Below are 16892 nucleotides of genomic sequence, written 5' to 3' on the forward strand. Positions count from 1 at the left end.
TATTTTTCTAAAATACTTCTTTACTTGTAATATGTCTATCCAGACATGTGGCTTTCTTTTTTTCTCAAGTTACTCTTATGTCTTTCTAGGAATATGTCTGCTTCATCCAAGCTGTCAAATTCATTGACATAGTGTTGTTCATAACATTTCCATATATTTCTATAGGGTTAGTAATTGTATTCTTCATTTTCACTCCTGATGTTGCAATTTTGATTTTCTTGCTTTTTATCTTGTTCAGTATGACTAAAGCATTATCAATATTATAGCATTTCAAGTAACCAGGTTGTAGTTCCATTGATTTTCTCTATTGTTTTTCTATTCTCTATTGAATTGATTTTTAATTTGTTCTTTATTTTTTCTTCTTTATGTTTACTTTTGGTTGACTTTTCTCTTATTTTTCCAGTGTCTTTAGGTAGAAGTTTAGATTATGATGGAAACTTTTGTGGTTGTTTTCCTGATGTAGTTATTTAAAGCTACACATTTCCCTTTAATCATGGCTGCATTCCATGTACATTGATATAGTTTTGGTTTTTTAGTTAAAAGCATAATTACTCTAGAAATTCCTTCTGAAGCCCACAAGTTATTTAGGAGTGTGGTGTTTAATTTCCAAATATATGTGATTTTTTCAGCTTCTTTCTGTTGTTTATTTCTAATTAAATCCCTCTGTGATGAGAGAATATACTTTGAGTTATTTTAATCCTCTTACCTGTATGTTATTATTTAATATATAATCTATATGGGGAAATACTCTATGAGCACTTGAAAACTGTACATTCTGCTGTTGCTGAATATAGTGTTCTAAAATCATCAATTAAGTCAAATAGTTTAGTAGTGTTTTTCAGGTCTCTTTCACCCTTATTTACTTTTTGTCTAGTTGGTGTAATCAATTTTTCAGACTGAAGGATTTAAATCACCAACTATAATTTTGATATGTTTATTTTTGTTTCATTTCTGTCATTTTTACTTTATGTATTTTGGGACTCTGTAGTCAGGCTCCAGGACTTACTCCACAGTGCTGTACAGGCACATGGTTTCTGCACTAAAAGTAACTAAACTTAGAGATTTGTGGGATACCATCAAGCATACCCGCATATGTAAAATTGGAGTCTCAGAAAGAGAGAAGTGAGAGAAAGATAAAAAGAAAATGGCCACACACTTCTCAAATTTATTGAAAAACATTAATCAAAAGAACCTAGAAGCTTACATCTCTCAAACAGAGTAAACACAAAGATATCTATGTCTAGATACATTATAGTTAAACCTCAGAAAGTCAAAATTCTGCAAATAATACATTGAAATCAGTATTTTTTCTCAACAAGAGAAAAATGACTCACCATGTGAAAGAGAAGAGCAATAACCGACTTTAAATCAGAAGTCATTGTTTCTGACTTTAAAACAGAAACAATGGAGATCAGAAGATAATGGAGAGGCACTGAAAGGAAAAAAAATTCCACCCAAAATTCTATATCCAGCAAAACTATCCTCTATAAATGAAAATGAAATAAAGATATTCCCAGCTAAGCAAGGCTACAGAACTTTGTGGTTAGCAGACCTGTCTTACAAGAAATATTAAAGGAAGTCATCAGGCTGAGAGAAAATGACATTGATAGTAACTAAAATCCATAGTAAGAAATTAAAAGCACCTTAAAGAACAAATATATGTGTGAATAAATACAAAAAATACATACACACATACAAACACACATAGAAGGAATATATATTTTGTATATATTTTTATAGCATTTGATATACATATATAGGTTGAAACTTTAAACATTACGAAGTGTTTGTTTTTCTCTAATAATAATTTTTGCCTTAAAATGTATTTTAAACTATTTCTCTTATATTAATATAGCCACTCAAGCTTTTGTGGTTACTACTTATATGACATATGCTTTTCCATACTTTATTTTCAATATATTTGTGTCTAAAAATAAAATCTAAAGTGATTTTCCCACAGTCAGAATATAGTTGGATTTTGGTTTTTCTATTTTACAACATAAAATCAACTCAAAATGAATTAAAGACATAAGCATAAGACCTGAAATCTTAAAAATATTATTAGAAAACATAGGGGAAATGTTTCTTAATACTAGTCTTGGCAAATAATTTTTAGATATTGCTGCAAAAGCACAAGCAACAAAAGCCAAAATAGACAAGTGGGATTACATCAAACTAAAAAAGGTTCTGCACAGGAAAGGAAAGGAAATAATAAACAGAATAAAAAGACAAGCTACAAAATGGGAGAAAATATTTGCAAACCACACATCTGAAAAAGGATTAATATCCAAAATATGTAAGAAACTCAAACAACTCATTATCAAGAAAACAACCCAATTAACATATGGCCAAATGACCTGAATAGACATTTCTCAAGAGAAAGCATACAAATGAAGAAATGTTCATCATTGCTAATTATCAGAGAAATATAAATTAAAACCACAATGAGATATCACTTCACAACTGTTACATTGGCTAATACTACAAAGACAAAAGATAACAAGCATTGATAAAAATGTGGAGAAAAGGGAAGCATGTACATTGTTGGTAGAAATGTGTGATGGTTAATACTGTGTGTCAACCTGGTTGGACTGAAGGATGCAAACTACTGTTGCTGGGTGTGTCTATCATGGTGTTGCCAAAGGAGATTAACATTTGAATCAGTGGACTGGGAAAGGCAGACCACTCTCAATCTGGGTGAGCACAATCTAATCAGCTGCCAGCACGGGTAGAATAAAAGCAGAAGAATGTGGAAGGACTGGCTAAGTCTTCTGGCCTTCATCTTTCTCCCAAGCTGGATGATTCCTGCCCTCAAACATCAGATTCCAAGTTGTTCAGTTTTTGGACTCTTGGACTTAAACCAGTGATTTGCCAGGGGCTCTTGGACCTTCAGCCACAGAATGAGGGCTGCACTCTCAACTTCCCTACTTTTGATGTTTTGGGACTCATACTGGCTTCCTGGCTCCTCAGCTTGCAGAAGACCTATTGTGGGACTTTACCTTGTGTTTGTGTGAGTAAATACTCTTTAATAAACTCCTCTTCATCTATCCTATTAGTTCTGTCCCTTTAGAGAACCCTGACTAATACAAAATGTAAATTAGTACAGCCATTTTGACAAACAGTATAGAGGTTCCTCAGAAAATTAAAAATAGAACTACCATATAATCTAGCAATTCCAGTTCGAGATACAAATCCAAAAGATATGAAATTTGTATGTTGAAGAAATATATGCACTCTTATATTCCTTGAAGCATTATTCACATAGCCAAAATACAGAATTAACCTAGGTTTCCACCAACGGATGACTAGATGAAGAATATATAATATATATTCTGTATATGTGTGTGTATATATATTCTCTATATATATGTATGTGTATACATACACATACACACACACACACAGAGAGAGAGAGAAAATGGAATACTACTCAGCCTACAGAAAAAGGAAATCATATAATTTGCAACAACATGTTTGGACCTGGAGACATTATGCTAAGTGAAAAAAATCCAGGCACAGAAAGACAAATAATGCATGGCCTCACTTATTCATGGAATCCAACAAAGTCGAACCCACAGAAGCAGAGAGTAGAAGGGTAATTGGCAAGCACCGCGATGGGGTTTGAGGAAAGGAGGCATGGGAAATAGGGAAATGTTGGTCAAAGGGTACATGTTTTAATCAGACAGAAAGAAGTTCAAGAGATCTATTATGCAGCATGATTACTAGAGTTAATAATATATGTACTCTTGAAAATTGCTAAAAATGTGGATTTTAAATGTTCCTACAAAAAAAAAGACAAAACAAAATGTCACAATATCACATTGTATACCATAAATATATATAATTTATATTTGTCCATTTTAAATAAATAAAAAAGAAATGAGATAGCTTTTAACTAAGCTTATATAGTGGTATAATATAAAATTTTTTGTAGTAACAAAACTATAGCAATTTTGGCTTATACTGAAATGTGCATTAAACAAGTGTTTGCATAAAATTTAAATTCAAATTACTGTTCACAGCCCACAGAAACCCACGAAAACGTGTGTGCCTTACTCTTGATACAGAAACAAATAGCTTGTACTCCTAAGGAAAAGAGAAAATTCCTGCCTTTTGATGAGAATTGTTTGAGTTTTATACTTATTTTATGGGTAGCTTTGCTGACCTCTTCATTCCACCATAGCTGGATATTCCTCCCTTGCATGGACTTTTGTTTCCTGGGGGCAGTGAGTCTTGGAAACATTTGGGAAATTCTTATTTTGAGCTTGCCTGGCCACAGCCCAGGTTCCTTCCTGGACACTGCAGCGTCAGTCTCTCTCCTCAGCTTTCTCTCTATCTTCTGTCCCCTCAGCTCATAAACCCCAGCTCATAGAAGCTGACGTCACCTAGACTCCCAGACACCTGATTGTAGAGACAAGAAAGGAGTTCTCAGGATATGTGCCCTAATTTCATACTGGTTTCTACAAGAACCAGGGTTGGAATTAGAGCTGATTCATTATTCAGTTAGCATTGACATTGTTGATTAGAGACATATCCCTGTTGAAAATATTTCCCGGCAAAAAATAGAAGTTCCCTTTGGCTCTGAAATCTGCAAAGCCCTTTCAGATGTCCTTGTGTCCTTGTGCCCTCACTCCACAGCACTGCACAGGCATGTGCTTACCGCACAAAACGGCAGTCTCAAAGGGAGGAGTGCCCACCCACATGAGGCTCCACCCTATTCTGAGAAAGAACTTCTTTCACAGAAGGAGAGAATAGACCTTTCCAGAACCTTTAACATGAGATTTTTTTGTGTGTGAAGTCTGACCTGAGCAGCAACCTTGCATCAGATTTCAAAAGGCAATATTTCCCGTATCTCCTTGTGCTGTAACTAGTGGGTACAGAAGTCAAGAAAACTTTCCTAAGTCTATGGCCAGTTCAAATGGCATCATTTTCTATTTCTGAGATTAAATTATGTGTATTAAGATCCTTACTCTGCCCTTTCAGGTTTATTGCTCCTCAGACAAGATATCCCCTTTTCAGGCCCCAAACACATTCGTTGCAATGCCTTTCCTCATCCTGGTCCCAGTTCTGGCCCTTTAGCTTCTTGAGACGATAATCCACCCTAAGGCATGTTGTGACATGCATCTTCTGCGTCACTGGGATCGCTAAGTGGTACAAGCATTCACTCAATTGCTTTAGCTAGAGTCCCCAGAATATCTGCACCTCCTGTCACACTCTTCTTCCACATTGGTACATAACCACATCTTTAACGTTTCTGTTTATTAAAACCTCTCAGATTCGACTACCATTTTCTATCCCAACCAATACTGTCTTAGCTCAGGCAACCACTGTCTTTCACCTGAATTACTTCAACACCTTCCACATATCTACCTACCTGATATCTTACTCTCTATTCTAACTCAGTTCATTCTCTGCAACTGAAAACAATTCCTTTCCATTGACTTTAGGGTTATGACCAGTCTTCTTTATATGTAAATGTTAGCCTTTAAGTTATTTTTGTAAAAAAAAAAAAAAAAAATCTTCCATACTACAAATTGTTATAACCGTCCATGATTTGGCCCTTGCATACCTATCCAGTCTTGTGAAATTCACCTACTCTTTACTCACTTTTTGCATACTTATGCTCTAATAATATTCATAATCCCTCAGCTCTCCTAAAGCTCTATATGTACTTTCTCACTCACTCCTGAGCCTTTACACATGCTGTTCACACTACCTAGAATAATCTTTCTCTCCCTATTTATCTGTACTCCTAATCCTTCATGTTTAAATGGCATAACCATCATGCCCGAGTCTCTGACTGTGGTAAATACCGCATGGTACCCAGAGCTTCTACAATTATAGTGTATCACACACTTCATTGTTTAACTTATTATGATAGTTTTTAAAATCATTAATACAAAATATGCTCAATGAGGCCAAGGACCATGTCCAAGGTTTTAATTTTTGTATCTTCAACAGTATTACAGGCTCTGAATAAAGCAGGTGCTATATAAATATTTATTGAATAAACCAGGGCTGTATCAGGTCTTGCCTCCCTAGCTAAGATATGATCTCAGCGGTCTAAACATTTCTCTCTCAAAAGTATTGCTGCAATTATTTGGAGATTTTCACGTTGTGGTAGACTGAATAATCATCTCCCAAAATGTTCAGATCTGAATCCTTAAAAATTGTGAATATGTACTCTTACGTTGCTGAAATGATTTTGCAGATGTGATTAAGTTAAGGATCTTGAAATGTGAGGTTTTCCTTGATTAGCTGAGTGGGCCCAATATCATCACATCCTTTCCTAAAAAATCTTACCTAAAACCACACCACCTCTGTGAAGCCCTCTCTCTTTTCCCAGACAGATATGGAGGTTTCTTTCTTTACGTGTTTATAACAAATTAAAGAAACTTCAACTTCTATCACTATGTTATGATATTGATGGTCATGTCTGACTCTTCCTAGACTAGTATGGTTTTTGAGGGATTGGACTATATGTTTGTTTACCTTTGTAAATCTAGTATGTATAACTTGTACAGTATATTGGATACAGAATTATAAGCCCAATGGGAGCAGAAACCTTTATTTCTTGTTCATGCTTGTATCCCAGAATCTAGTACTATGTCTGGTGCATACAGTAAGAGTGAGGCAAGAGGATGCAAGCCAGAAAAAGGCTATGTGACAATGGAAGTAGAGATCGGAATGACAGACAAACTTTGAAGATGGAGGAAGGGCCCTGAGCCCAGTAGTGCAGATGGTACCTAGAAGCTGGAAAAGGCAAAGAAATGGATTCTCCCATAAAGCCTACAAAAGGAACACCACCTGCTGACACCTTGATTTTTAGCCCCATAAGACTCATTTCAGACTTTTATCCTGAACAGGACGGAATTGATCAACATGAAAACAGAAGTTAATAAAGTAGAAAATTTTTTAATCATAGAACTAAGAAATAAGCAAATGAGATAATTGTTTGGAAAAAATAGAAAACCACTTTCCAGCCAAAAGACAGAGAGGACAAATATACTAAAACAGAAGTGACAAAGGGAAGTATTATGATAAAGTCTATTTTTAAAAACAATATTTTGTATAATTCTCTGCAAACAACCTAAAAGCCTAAATGAAGTGGCTCACATTTTAGGAAGATAAAATTTAACAAAACTGACCCTAATATGGATAAAAAGCCTAAACAAAACAATGGCTACAAAAGAAATAAATAAATTTGTAATAGAATTTCCTCACAGAAAAGTGCCAGTCTCATATAGTTTCTTACAGGGGGTTTTTTTCTCACACCTTTTGAAATCAGGGACTTGGAGAATACCTAAAACATTGCAAAGTATAGAACAGTAGGGGACATTTCTAAATTATTTTCATGACGTTAGCTTAATATTTATACCAAAACTCAACAAAACTGCACCTTAAAAAAAAAAAAAATCTATAGACTGACCAGGCATGGTGGCTCATGCCTGTAATCCCAACACTGTGGGAGGCCAAGTGGGGGTAGATCACAAGGTCAGGAGATCAAGACCATCCTGGCTAACACAGTGAAACCCTGTCTCTACTAAAAATACAAAAAATTAGCCGGGTGTGGCAGCACGTGCCTGTATTCCCAGCTACTCGGGAGACTGAGGCAGGAGAATTGCTTGAACCTGGGAGGCAGAGGTTTTAGTGAGCCAAGATTGCGCCACTGCATTCCAGCCTGGGCAACAGAGCAAGATGCTGTCTCAAAAAAAAAAAAAAAAAAAAAAAAAATCTGTAGACTAACATCACTGATTAGTATTGATAAAAAAGTATTCAATAATAGAGAATCAAACAATGACACTGGAAAATAATCTACAAATTGGTGTTTGCTCCAGGATGGTAAGGGTAGTTCAATATTAGTAAACTTACTCATCAAATCCATTATATTAGTCAATGGGGTTGGCCTGAGCACTGGGAAACCGGTGGGTAGAAAATACTGTCTCAGAAAGGCATTGAGAGAGAACATATCCTAATCCTATCTGGAAATTTATGCTCCTCTTCAGCCATTCACGTCTCTTCTTAACGATACTCTCCAGCTTTGCTGAACTCTTTGCAAACTCCAAAAACACCATATTCTCTTAGATGTTGCACAGGCTGGTCCCCCAGCCTAGTCTACCAGGAAATTATTTATTTTCCTAAAATTCTTACCTAAACCCACACTACCTCTGTGAAGTCCTTTCTTCCCAGGGAGATATAGAGGTTTCTCTTCCTATGTGCTTACAACAATTTAAAGTCTGTTACTATATTATGGCTTTTTGGTCATGTCTGACTCCTTCTAGGCAAGTATGGTCTTTGAAAGATGGGACTGTATGTCTTTCTACCTTTGTAACTGCAGTAGCAGGACTAGGAATGATACATAGAATACAGAATTATAAGCCCCTATGGGAGAAGAGACCTTTTTTGTTATTCATGCTTGTATCCCAGAGTCTAGTACTATGGTACACATAGATGTATATTTGTTCAATAATATGAAAGGCCCAAATATGCCTTTATGGAAGTGACCCTGCACTTATGCCTCACCAATTCCTCACCCCAGAATTATTTATTAACTATCTCATGTCTTAGGTCTCATCCCCCTGCCCTAGTTAAGAGTGGGCCCTATTGCTAAGCAAGTTAAAATAGGAGGCTGATGAAGAAAATCTCTGTGGAAAATGCTGAAGAGGAACACAGGAATAAAAATACCCTTACTCTGATGATGTCATATATAAGGGCAGATGCAGTTGGTTTACACTTCTACGTTGGCTAATTTCTATGACTGTCACGCCTCTCAACTTCAGGGACTTCCAATGAGGGGCTTCACAACAATCTCTGGCCTCAGTGGGGAGCTACTCCCTTGGTGAATCGCCTCACTGCCACTCAATGGGCCATCAGGGTGGGCCTTCGCCTCTGCTAAGCCACAGGAATACACCACATCCTGCTCCTAGAGGAAGGGAAAGACAAAGGATCATAGGAAGTAAACCCCTTGAGGAAATTTCAATTTGGAATTTATTCTATTTATAACAAGGCTCAAGTAGCATATTATTTTTCCCATCTCAGACCCTAACCTCAAGTGAACTTACTCCCAGATTCACACACATAAACATACGCACCAGCACCATCCCAGCAAGGAGGCAGCTGCAACAAAAAGAAGCAGGTAGGAGAATATTATATTACATATTTAACTACAGGATCACTCCAAGAATTACATTCCCTAAAATTATTCCCTCCATTGGAAGCAGACGAGTAGCCAATAGGAAGAGAAATTGCTAAAACAAAAATGTGTTCGGTTGGATGAAATATTTACTTAAAACAGAAATGTATTTATGAAGACATAATTCTTCAGAATTATATTATAAGCAAAAAATAAAATCCTATACCCACCAACTGACAGAAAGAACCATCTCTAGGACAAGGACACCCCAGAGTAACCTTGAACATTGAGTTCTTGGCCAGGATAAGATGGAGGGGTCAGACACACCTTATTATACCTCTCCCTTGGAGCTGTGATGAGGTTTTCTTGCCTAAAGGCTAAACTCAAACCAGCCCTTTCAAAAGACTCCACCGCTAAAAGCAACAGAAAGTCTGATGCTGTCCCTCCTTTTTGCCTGGTAAGAGGCCACCAAACGGTGTTTGTGGCCAGTCTATGGAGGACGTGTAGTGAGGCTTTTGGTGTCCTTTGCTTCACCTTTTGATGTCAGAGAGCTGAAAACTCCACCCCCAGATCATGCTAACATGGCCTTTTTCTTTTCTTTTTTTTACAGGAGTCCCATGAAGGGGCAGGAAACTCAATTGTGATGCACATCTTTTTCCCTTTATTAATGTTCATGACTCCTCCTATAGCTTATTGAATATCTATATTTGGCCATTCCACTCAGTATGTATTTCTTTTCCCTTTGCCCCTCCTTAGATGTGTCTGTTTCTGGCTTCTGTCCAGAGGCTGTGCTTCCCAGCCTCTCAGAAAGGCCACACTGCAGGCTGCAACCCTTTATGAGAAATAAAGCTCTCCCTTCCAAATTTCAACCTCCTCATTCTTCAGTTGACAATATCATCATTCTTCTAAGAAGATACCAATGAAGTTTCAAGGATGATTCAGCATGATAATGAACTGTTTGTAATCATTCAAGATATACTAAATGCTGAAGGAAGTCAGTTTAGAAATAAGAAGTAGGACAACCAAAGGATAGAACCTAGAAGAAGACAAAGAAAGGATTTTACAGAAACCACTCATGAAAAGAGATCCACCAATTCTGAGATAAAAGAACTGGGTTTGAGTAAGCCACTTGTTATAAGAGTGCTCAAGGTTTTCAGAAAAAAAATAAACAGAGGTAGTCAATGATACCTGGCAATAAAAGATATTTTGAATTTCAGGTCATTGAGGGTAGCATGCTAAGTGTGGTTTTTGTTTTGGGAATTAGAGTAAAATGAAAATAATTTCTGAAGAAGGCTCCAGCCAAACTTTAAAAAGTAAAAGGAAAAAATGCAAGGTATAGAATATTTGAAAAATTATTACTAGTTGAAAGTATATATTTTAGAACTGGACTGATCTGATCACCGTCTAGTTTTGCCATGTTACTTAACCTCTCTAAAATAGTTTCCTAGTCTATAAAAATGGAAATAGTCACACATGGCTCCAAGAGGTTTTATTTAGTTGAGAAAATGTATGTAAATTGCCTGACACAATCCCTAGCACAAGAATAAGACTCAATAATAACTAATGGTGGTAGCAGTAAGAGTGCTACTACTAGCTGACCATTCTGAAAATTGAGCCTGAGTGATTACTATACACTGTGCAGTTGTAACTTAACACATTAATTCATTTAATCTTCACAGCAAATCCATAAGGTTCATACTTTTATTAGTACAACTTACAGAGAGTAAAACTGAAGCATTCACAGTTAACTTACTTGCCTAAACTGAGCTTACGTGGCAGAACCCATATTTAAACCCAGGCCCTCTCTCTCCAGAGCCTTCTTTGTTAGACACTAACCTTGTGGTAGCGCTATCAAGTAAATGGGTTTGCTGTCTGATATGCTCAGAAGCCAATAACCATGGCACCAGCTTTTGAGAAAAGAAAGGTTTTACTGCAAAACTGGTCAGCAAGGAGACATGAGCCGGCTCAAATCTGTCTTCCTGATTTGGGGTCTTGGACAACTGAGAGAAAGGATTTAGTAATACTTGGTTGATAGGGTCTGATTGGAGGGCTTCAGATTTAATCATTTATGGTAAAGTAGGCTGAGGTAGATTTGAGCCCAGATCTTCCCGTCCAATGAACCCATTGCTTCTGAAAGAGTTTTGGCATCTAGGTTCCAGGTATCTTCCTGTCTTCTTGGTTCCGAAGGGAGGAATCATTCATTCCAGGTGTTGTTCGAGGTCAAAGCTTTTGGCTCTGTTGTGCCCACAATCTAACTCAACATTTTATTATCCACATAATAGACCCAATTTGGGCTGATCCTGCAGTTACAAATCCCTCCCTTTTTGTTTAGTTTAGTTCTCAATCTTGAAGGAATTGAGTGTCCACTCTAGGTACTTTTTGTTGAAAAGGGACATAGGTCTGTGTTTGAGGAATAAAACTGTTTCATAATTAATTGCAAATATTCATGGGTCCTGGGGTGAGGTCAAACAGGTGGGTCAGGGAATTCTTTTGATATTTAATAATTATTTCATGAGCAGGGGGAATTGATTTAAAAAGACAAGATACAGGGCAGGTAGAGACTTTGAGAGAAGGGAGAGAAATCTCAACACATACAGAAATATAATTTTTAGTCTAGTAGTAGCACTCTTACTGCTACCCTCAAAAATAGATCTTATTCCTGAAGAAAATACGTTGTTTACATATTATATCCAGGTTTGTTACAGAACACTAGATGGAGTCAAGTGGCTTTTGGTCTATTGTTATTTGGGTAGGTCTCAACTTTTTTAGAAGTATTAATGTAAAGACAGCATGATGTATTAAAGCATAAACACCTCTTTGTTTAGCCAGCATATAATCTGAGTAATTTTATTATCTAATATTACTTTAGCCAAAGCACCTGGCTCTCTCTGTTGAGCCGCCCTGGCCATTGTGGTCTCCTTGGCAAGATTTTTCAGGGTGATAGGAAGCTTTTAAATCATATTTATGAGAAGCAACTCCCCACCATGGCAACAGAGTTTGTCTAAAGAAATATCCTACACCATCTGGTGGGCCACCTGGTAAATATTTACCTGGGAGAAGATTTAGCCTAGATCTTTTGTGAACAGTTTTATGGTGTTAATCTAATGCCTAGCATCACTAATGTCATAGACAGAGAAAGGAGTGACTAAGTACCCTAGTAAACAGATGTCTTTTGGGCATCAACTGTCAAGGCATTCATAGTCCCAGGGCTGGCTGACTGTTTCATAGACAAAGATACATCCTGAGGAGGCACATAGAATACAGGATGTGTTAACATTTAAGTTCTCAGTTTGAGGAATTTCACTTAGGACTTGGTCAGAGTAGGAGTCAGAGTATAGAGGAGTCTAGAAGGAGTTATCTAACTTACAAATTGGTAGGAAAGAGGGCAGTCCTTGAAGGTATACTAGATTCTTTTTATTTAAATCTTGACATAATCATGTAGATCTACAGTTTGAGAACATATCAGTGTATCTCTCCTGAACCAGAGGATAGAAAACAGTAAGTGGAAAGTAGGTGTGTCAAGTAAACAGGTGATTTCCGTGTCTGCGTTAGCCAATGTCTGGCTTCTGTGGGCATAGGCCCCTTTATCCTCAGTTTTATAGCTGTTAACGTAAGTGTCTTTGCAGGGGATGTTAATGGAAAACAGGGAACTAATGATCCTCCACCAGCAAATCTGACCCTATAGGTTATACCTGTGGATTTTTTATCATAGGTCACCAGAAAATTAGTCACTTTAGAGAAGTTAGTCACAGAGACAAGCAGCAGATCAGTGTGATCAAGTGCAGAGGGGATTTTGATGACATCTCTAACATTTAGACAGATTTCGTGAGGTAGGTAGGGATTTTGACATTTTTATCAAGAAATTATCCGTTTGGCTGGACGTGGTGGCTCATGCCTGTAATCCCAGCACTTTGGGAGGCTGAGGTGGGTGGATCACTTGAGGTCAGGAGTTTGAGAGCAGCCTGGCCAACATGGTAAAACCCTGTCTTTACTAAAAATACAAAATTTAGCCAGATGTGTTCACTTGAACTCAGGAGGCAGAGGTTGCAGTGAGCCGAGATCGTGCCACTGCACTCCAGCCTACATGACAGAGTGAGACTCTGTCTGAAAAAGAAAAAAAAAAAAAAAAAAGAAAGAAAGAAATTATCCTTTTATGTTGAAGTTAAGGCAAGCAAAAGGATATAAAAGGATATAATAGAGGAAAATTGTGGGCATTTTTAACACAGGAAATCGTTTTGTTTCCCTGAGAGGAGATATTTGGCTGATAGAAGAAAAAGGATAAAAAAAAAAATAAACTCTATCCAAGGAAGGGCTATAAGGTCCTAAATAATATTTTTGAGGTTAAATCAAGGAGGTAGAGATGATTAATTTAATAGCGTAGAATGATATATATGACAACAAGGTAAAAATTAAATTGCACTAATGCAGACCTCACCCGATATCTTGGGCAAGCTGTCTCCTTTAGTGGTTTCCTGTTTCTGCCCTCACAGTTCCATAAGGTGGAGGCTGGTTTTAGACACAGAAATGGATTCTCACTTATCTGGAGAGCCAGGAGCCCTTTTGGTCTTACTGGGTTTTTAAAAAAGTAACTTAAGATCAATTAGGGGTTTCCAAGTGTGTTCCTGGGTGGAAAAGCTGGTTGTGGGCCTCCACAGCCATCTGGTATATAGTCAGTCTGGTCCTTTGGTTTTTCTTATCTGTGAAGGGCATGACATGTTTGGGAATTTTATAGGGGCCAAGAAGAATCTTCTGAAAATGGGAAAAACTTTTACCCATGAACGATGAATTTAGGGCCTCAACCCTTTTAACTTTATTGCTGAATGGATCACTAAAGGAACTTCTTAGGGCCTAATCTATTTGACCTGTGGTTGGTCTTCAGGGTGGTGATTTTTCCAGGTTTTAAGTTGTACTCAGTTTCCTAGACTTAGATAATGTAAAGGAACATCTATAGGAAACATTAAAATAACTAGAAGCGTAATTATGTATAGCAGACAAAGTTATGCCCAGAGACTGTACACATTTTATAGCATCTAACGCATTTACATCATGATCATTTTCAATGTTAAAATAATATTTTGTCTTAAGAAGGGTTGTCCCACATAGAACTTTGTAGGGGCTAAACTGATGCTTGCTTTTAGGGGTCATTCTTACTCTAAGCAGGGTAAGTGGCAAGACCTTATCCTATGTTAAATTGGGTTTTTAACACATTTTGGCAAGTATATTTTTTAAGACATTGTTTATCTTTTCAGTTTTTCTAGTAGACTGGAGCCTCTAAGAGATGCGTCATTTCTACTGTATCCTAAGAGCTCCATAAAATTTTTAGGTAAGTTTGGTATCTCTGTTGTCACTTTGAATTGAAATTGACAATCCGAAGTAAGGAATTATGTCTTTTAATAAAGCTTAAGTTACCTCAGATGCATTTTTTGTTTGACATGGAAAGACCTTGACCCAACTAGTGAAGGTGTCTACAAGTACCAACAGGTATCTATAGTTTCCTCCAGCTCCTGGCATAACTGCAAAGTCTATTTGACAATCTTGTCTTGTTTCTGTTCCTCAGGTTTAGACCCCTTTGCCTACTGGAAGTGGTTCTGTCTTTGGATTCCTTGTAGCACAGATAAAACAATTTTGGAAGACCTTTTGGATAATCTTTTGTACGTGCAGCCTGACAACAAACTTTGGTAACTCATGATATGTTGTGTTTCTTCTATGAGTTATTTGATGTAACTGGGAAACAATCCTTTATCAAATGCTCAGGAACAAGAACTATTCCTTGTTCATTGTAAATCTAGACTTCTTTAGTTGTTTTACACTGTTCCCTTTCCATGTCATGAGTATGAGTATGAAAATCCCTACTGGTTTGCTCTTTTTCGATTTACCTTTGAGTACTGCGTTTAAATAAGGACAGATTCATACTTGGAATAAGTACCAGAGCCTTTGTTTTAGGCTCTTTTGTCCTGGCTGTATGTTTTTCTGCCTGATCAGCTAGATTTTTGCACTTAGTTTTCTAGCTATCAGTCTCTTGGTGTGCCAGTCAGTGCATTATGGCCATTTTTTTGACAGCAAAATTGAGTCTAATAAGTCTAATATCTCTCTCATATGTTTAATTTTATTTTTTATGAGGTTAGTGAGTCTCTGTCTTTTCTATGGCTCCATTTACATGCACTACCAAAAAGACATATTTGGAGTCTATATAAATGGTTACCTTTTTATTTGTACTGAAGTGTGAAGCTCGTGTGAGGGCAGTAAGTTCTGCCTTTTGGGCAGAGATACCTGGTGGGAAAACCTCAGCTTTTAAGATTCTCTGGTAAGTCACTATGTGTATATCTGGCTTTTTAGAGACCCTAATCCATGAAGCTGTTCACATTGGTAAACAATCTCAGGTCTGGGTATTTAAAAAACTGATTTGTCAAGTCAGGCCTGTTTTTGTAGAGCCTCTTTAGGGATTTCAGGCAGTGGTCCTTCTTCTAATGGTAATAAGGCAACTTGAAGGGTACAGTCTTGTTTAGGAGATACCCTAATATTTACTCATTCTGGTGAAAAATTACTTGTGCATTTAATTTTATTAGCAAGTCTTATCCCAACAAAAGTATTGGACATTCAGGCATATATAGGAAGCTATGTTTAAATGGGTTTAATAGGTTTTTCCTCTATGGCATTTGAGTGGCTGAAGGAAAGGCTTGCAAGGATGTTTCCCCAGATACTCCAGTAATAGCAGTGGTCTTTGGGAAGACAGGGACTTGTCTTTGTTTAGGATAGAGTATACAGCTCCATGGTCAACTAGAAAGTCTATGCATCACTTTTCCACACCAATTGTCATCTGCACTTCTTTGTGGGAAATGTTGATAGAGCTAATAGAGTGTATAGAAGTCCCTGGGTCTCATCATTACTGGTTGCTATCAGTAAGCTGTGGCATGTGGTGTGTTGATTTGGGGCGAGTTTTATCTTAAAAGACCATAGACAAGTATGTTATTAAAGTTTCCCATTTTGTATAGAGTTTTATCTGAAATGACTTGTACAACATCCTGTACAAAGGAGGTGTTCTGGGTCTATGATGTGGTGATTATGGGGATTCCTCTTCAGAGAATCGTCAATGGGCTAGATATTCCCTCTTACATGTCTCAGAGGGTCCTAAACACCAAAAGGTATTGGGCCGCTAGAGATGTTGGCGTTACCAAGGCCCCTTATGTGCTCCTCCCGGATGAGCTGTTGAAGTGCTTTCTAACCCAGGATTGGGGTAGGCTTTTCTAGTGGGATTACCTATAAAATCACCTTATGTCATAAACCAGTGGTCTTAACACCTCTGCCAGACTCTTAGTCACCTAGGAACACCCTAAAAGGGCAGGAGAAAGCAATGTATTTCATCTTTGGAATCCAAGGACTTTCATTTAAATAAACTTCTGAGATTCTTGTCACAACCATCAAAACTTTTAACCTCTGTTAGGATGAATAATAATGCAAACCAAAATCTCAGAAACACAAAGGAAAACCAAAACCAAGCCAAATTGAGTACTCTAACAGTTACAGCATCTTACTATTGCACTTATTCTTTTGGACCCTAACCCAAAGCCAGGACTGAAATAATCTAACCAGGATCTCCCTAGGGTAGGATTCAAATCCATGAAGCTACACAAAAATAGGACTCTAATCTACAGTCCTAGACCAAAGACAATTTAAGGTGTAAGTGCATATTAACAAGGTACTGACTCCAAAATACATCGTATCTGGAAGCAATTTCTTTCCTCAAAAGAGAAAGTAGCAC

General features: G+C 37.2%; 1 protein-coding gene across 1 annotated transcript in view; it reads left to right on the forward strand.

The window, feature by feature from the left end:
- Positions 1–16892, forward strand: part of LOC112620195 (immunoglobulin delta heavy chain-like) — a 233042-nt gene that overhangs the window by 52387 nt on the left and 163763 nt on the right. The gene's annotated exons all lie outside the window — the stretch shown is intronic.

Source organism: Theropithecus gelada, chromosome 3, assembly GCF_003255815.1.
Source record: "Theropithecus gelada isolate Dixy chromosome 3, Tgel_1.0, whole genome shotgun sequence".
NCBI lineage: Eukaryota > Metazoa > Chordata > Mammalia > Primates > Cercopithecidae > Theropithecus > Theropithecus gelada.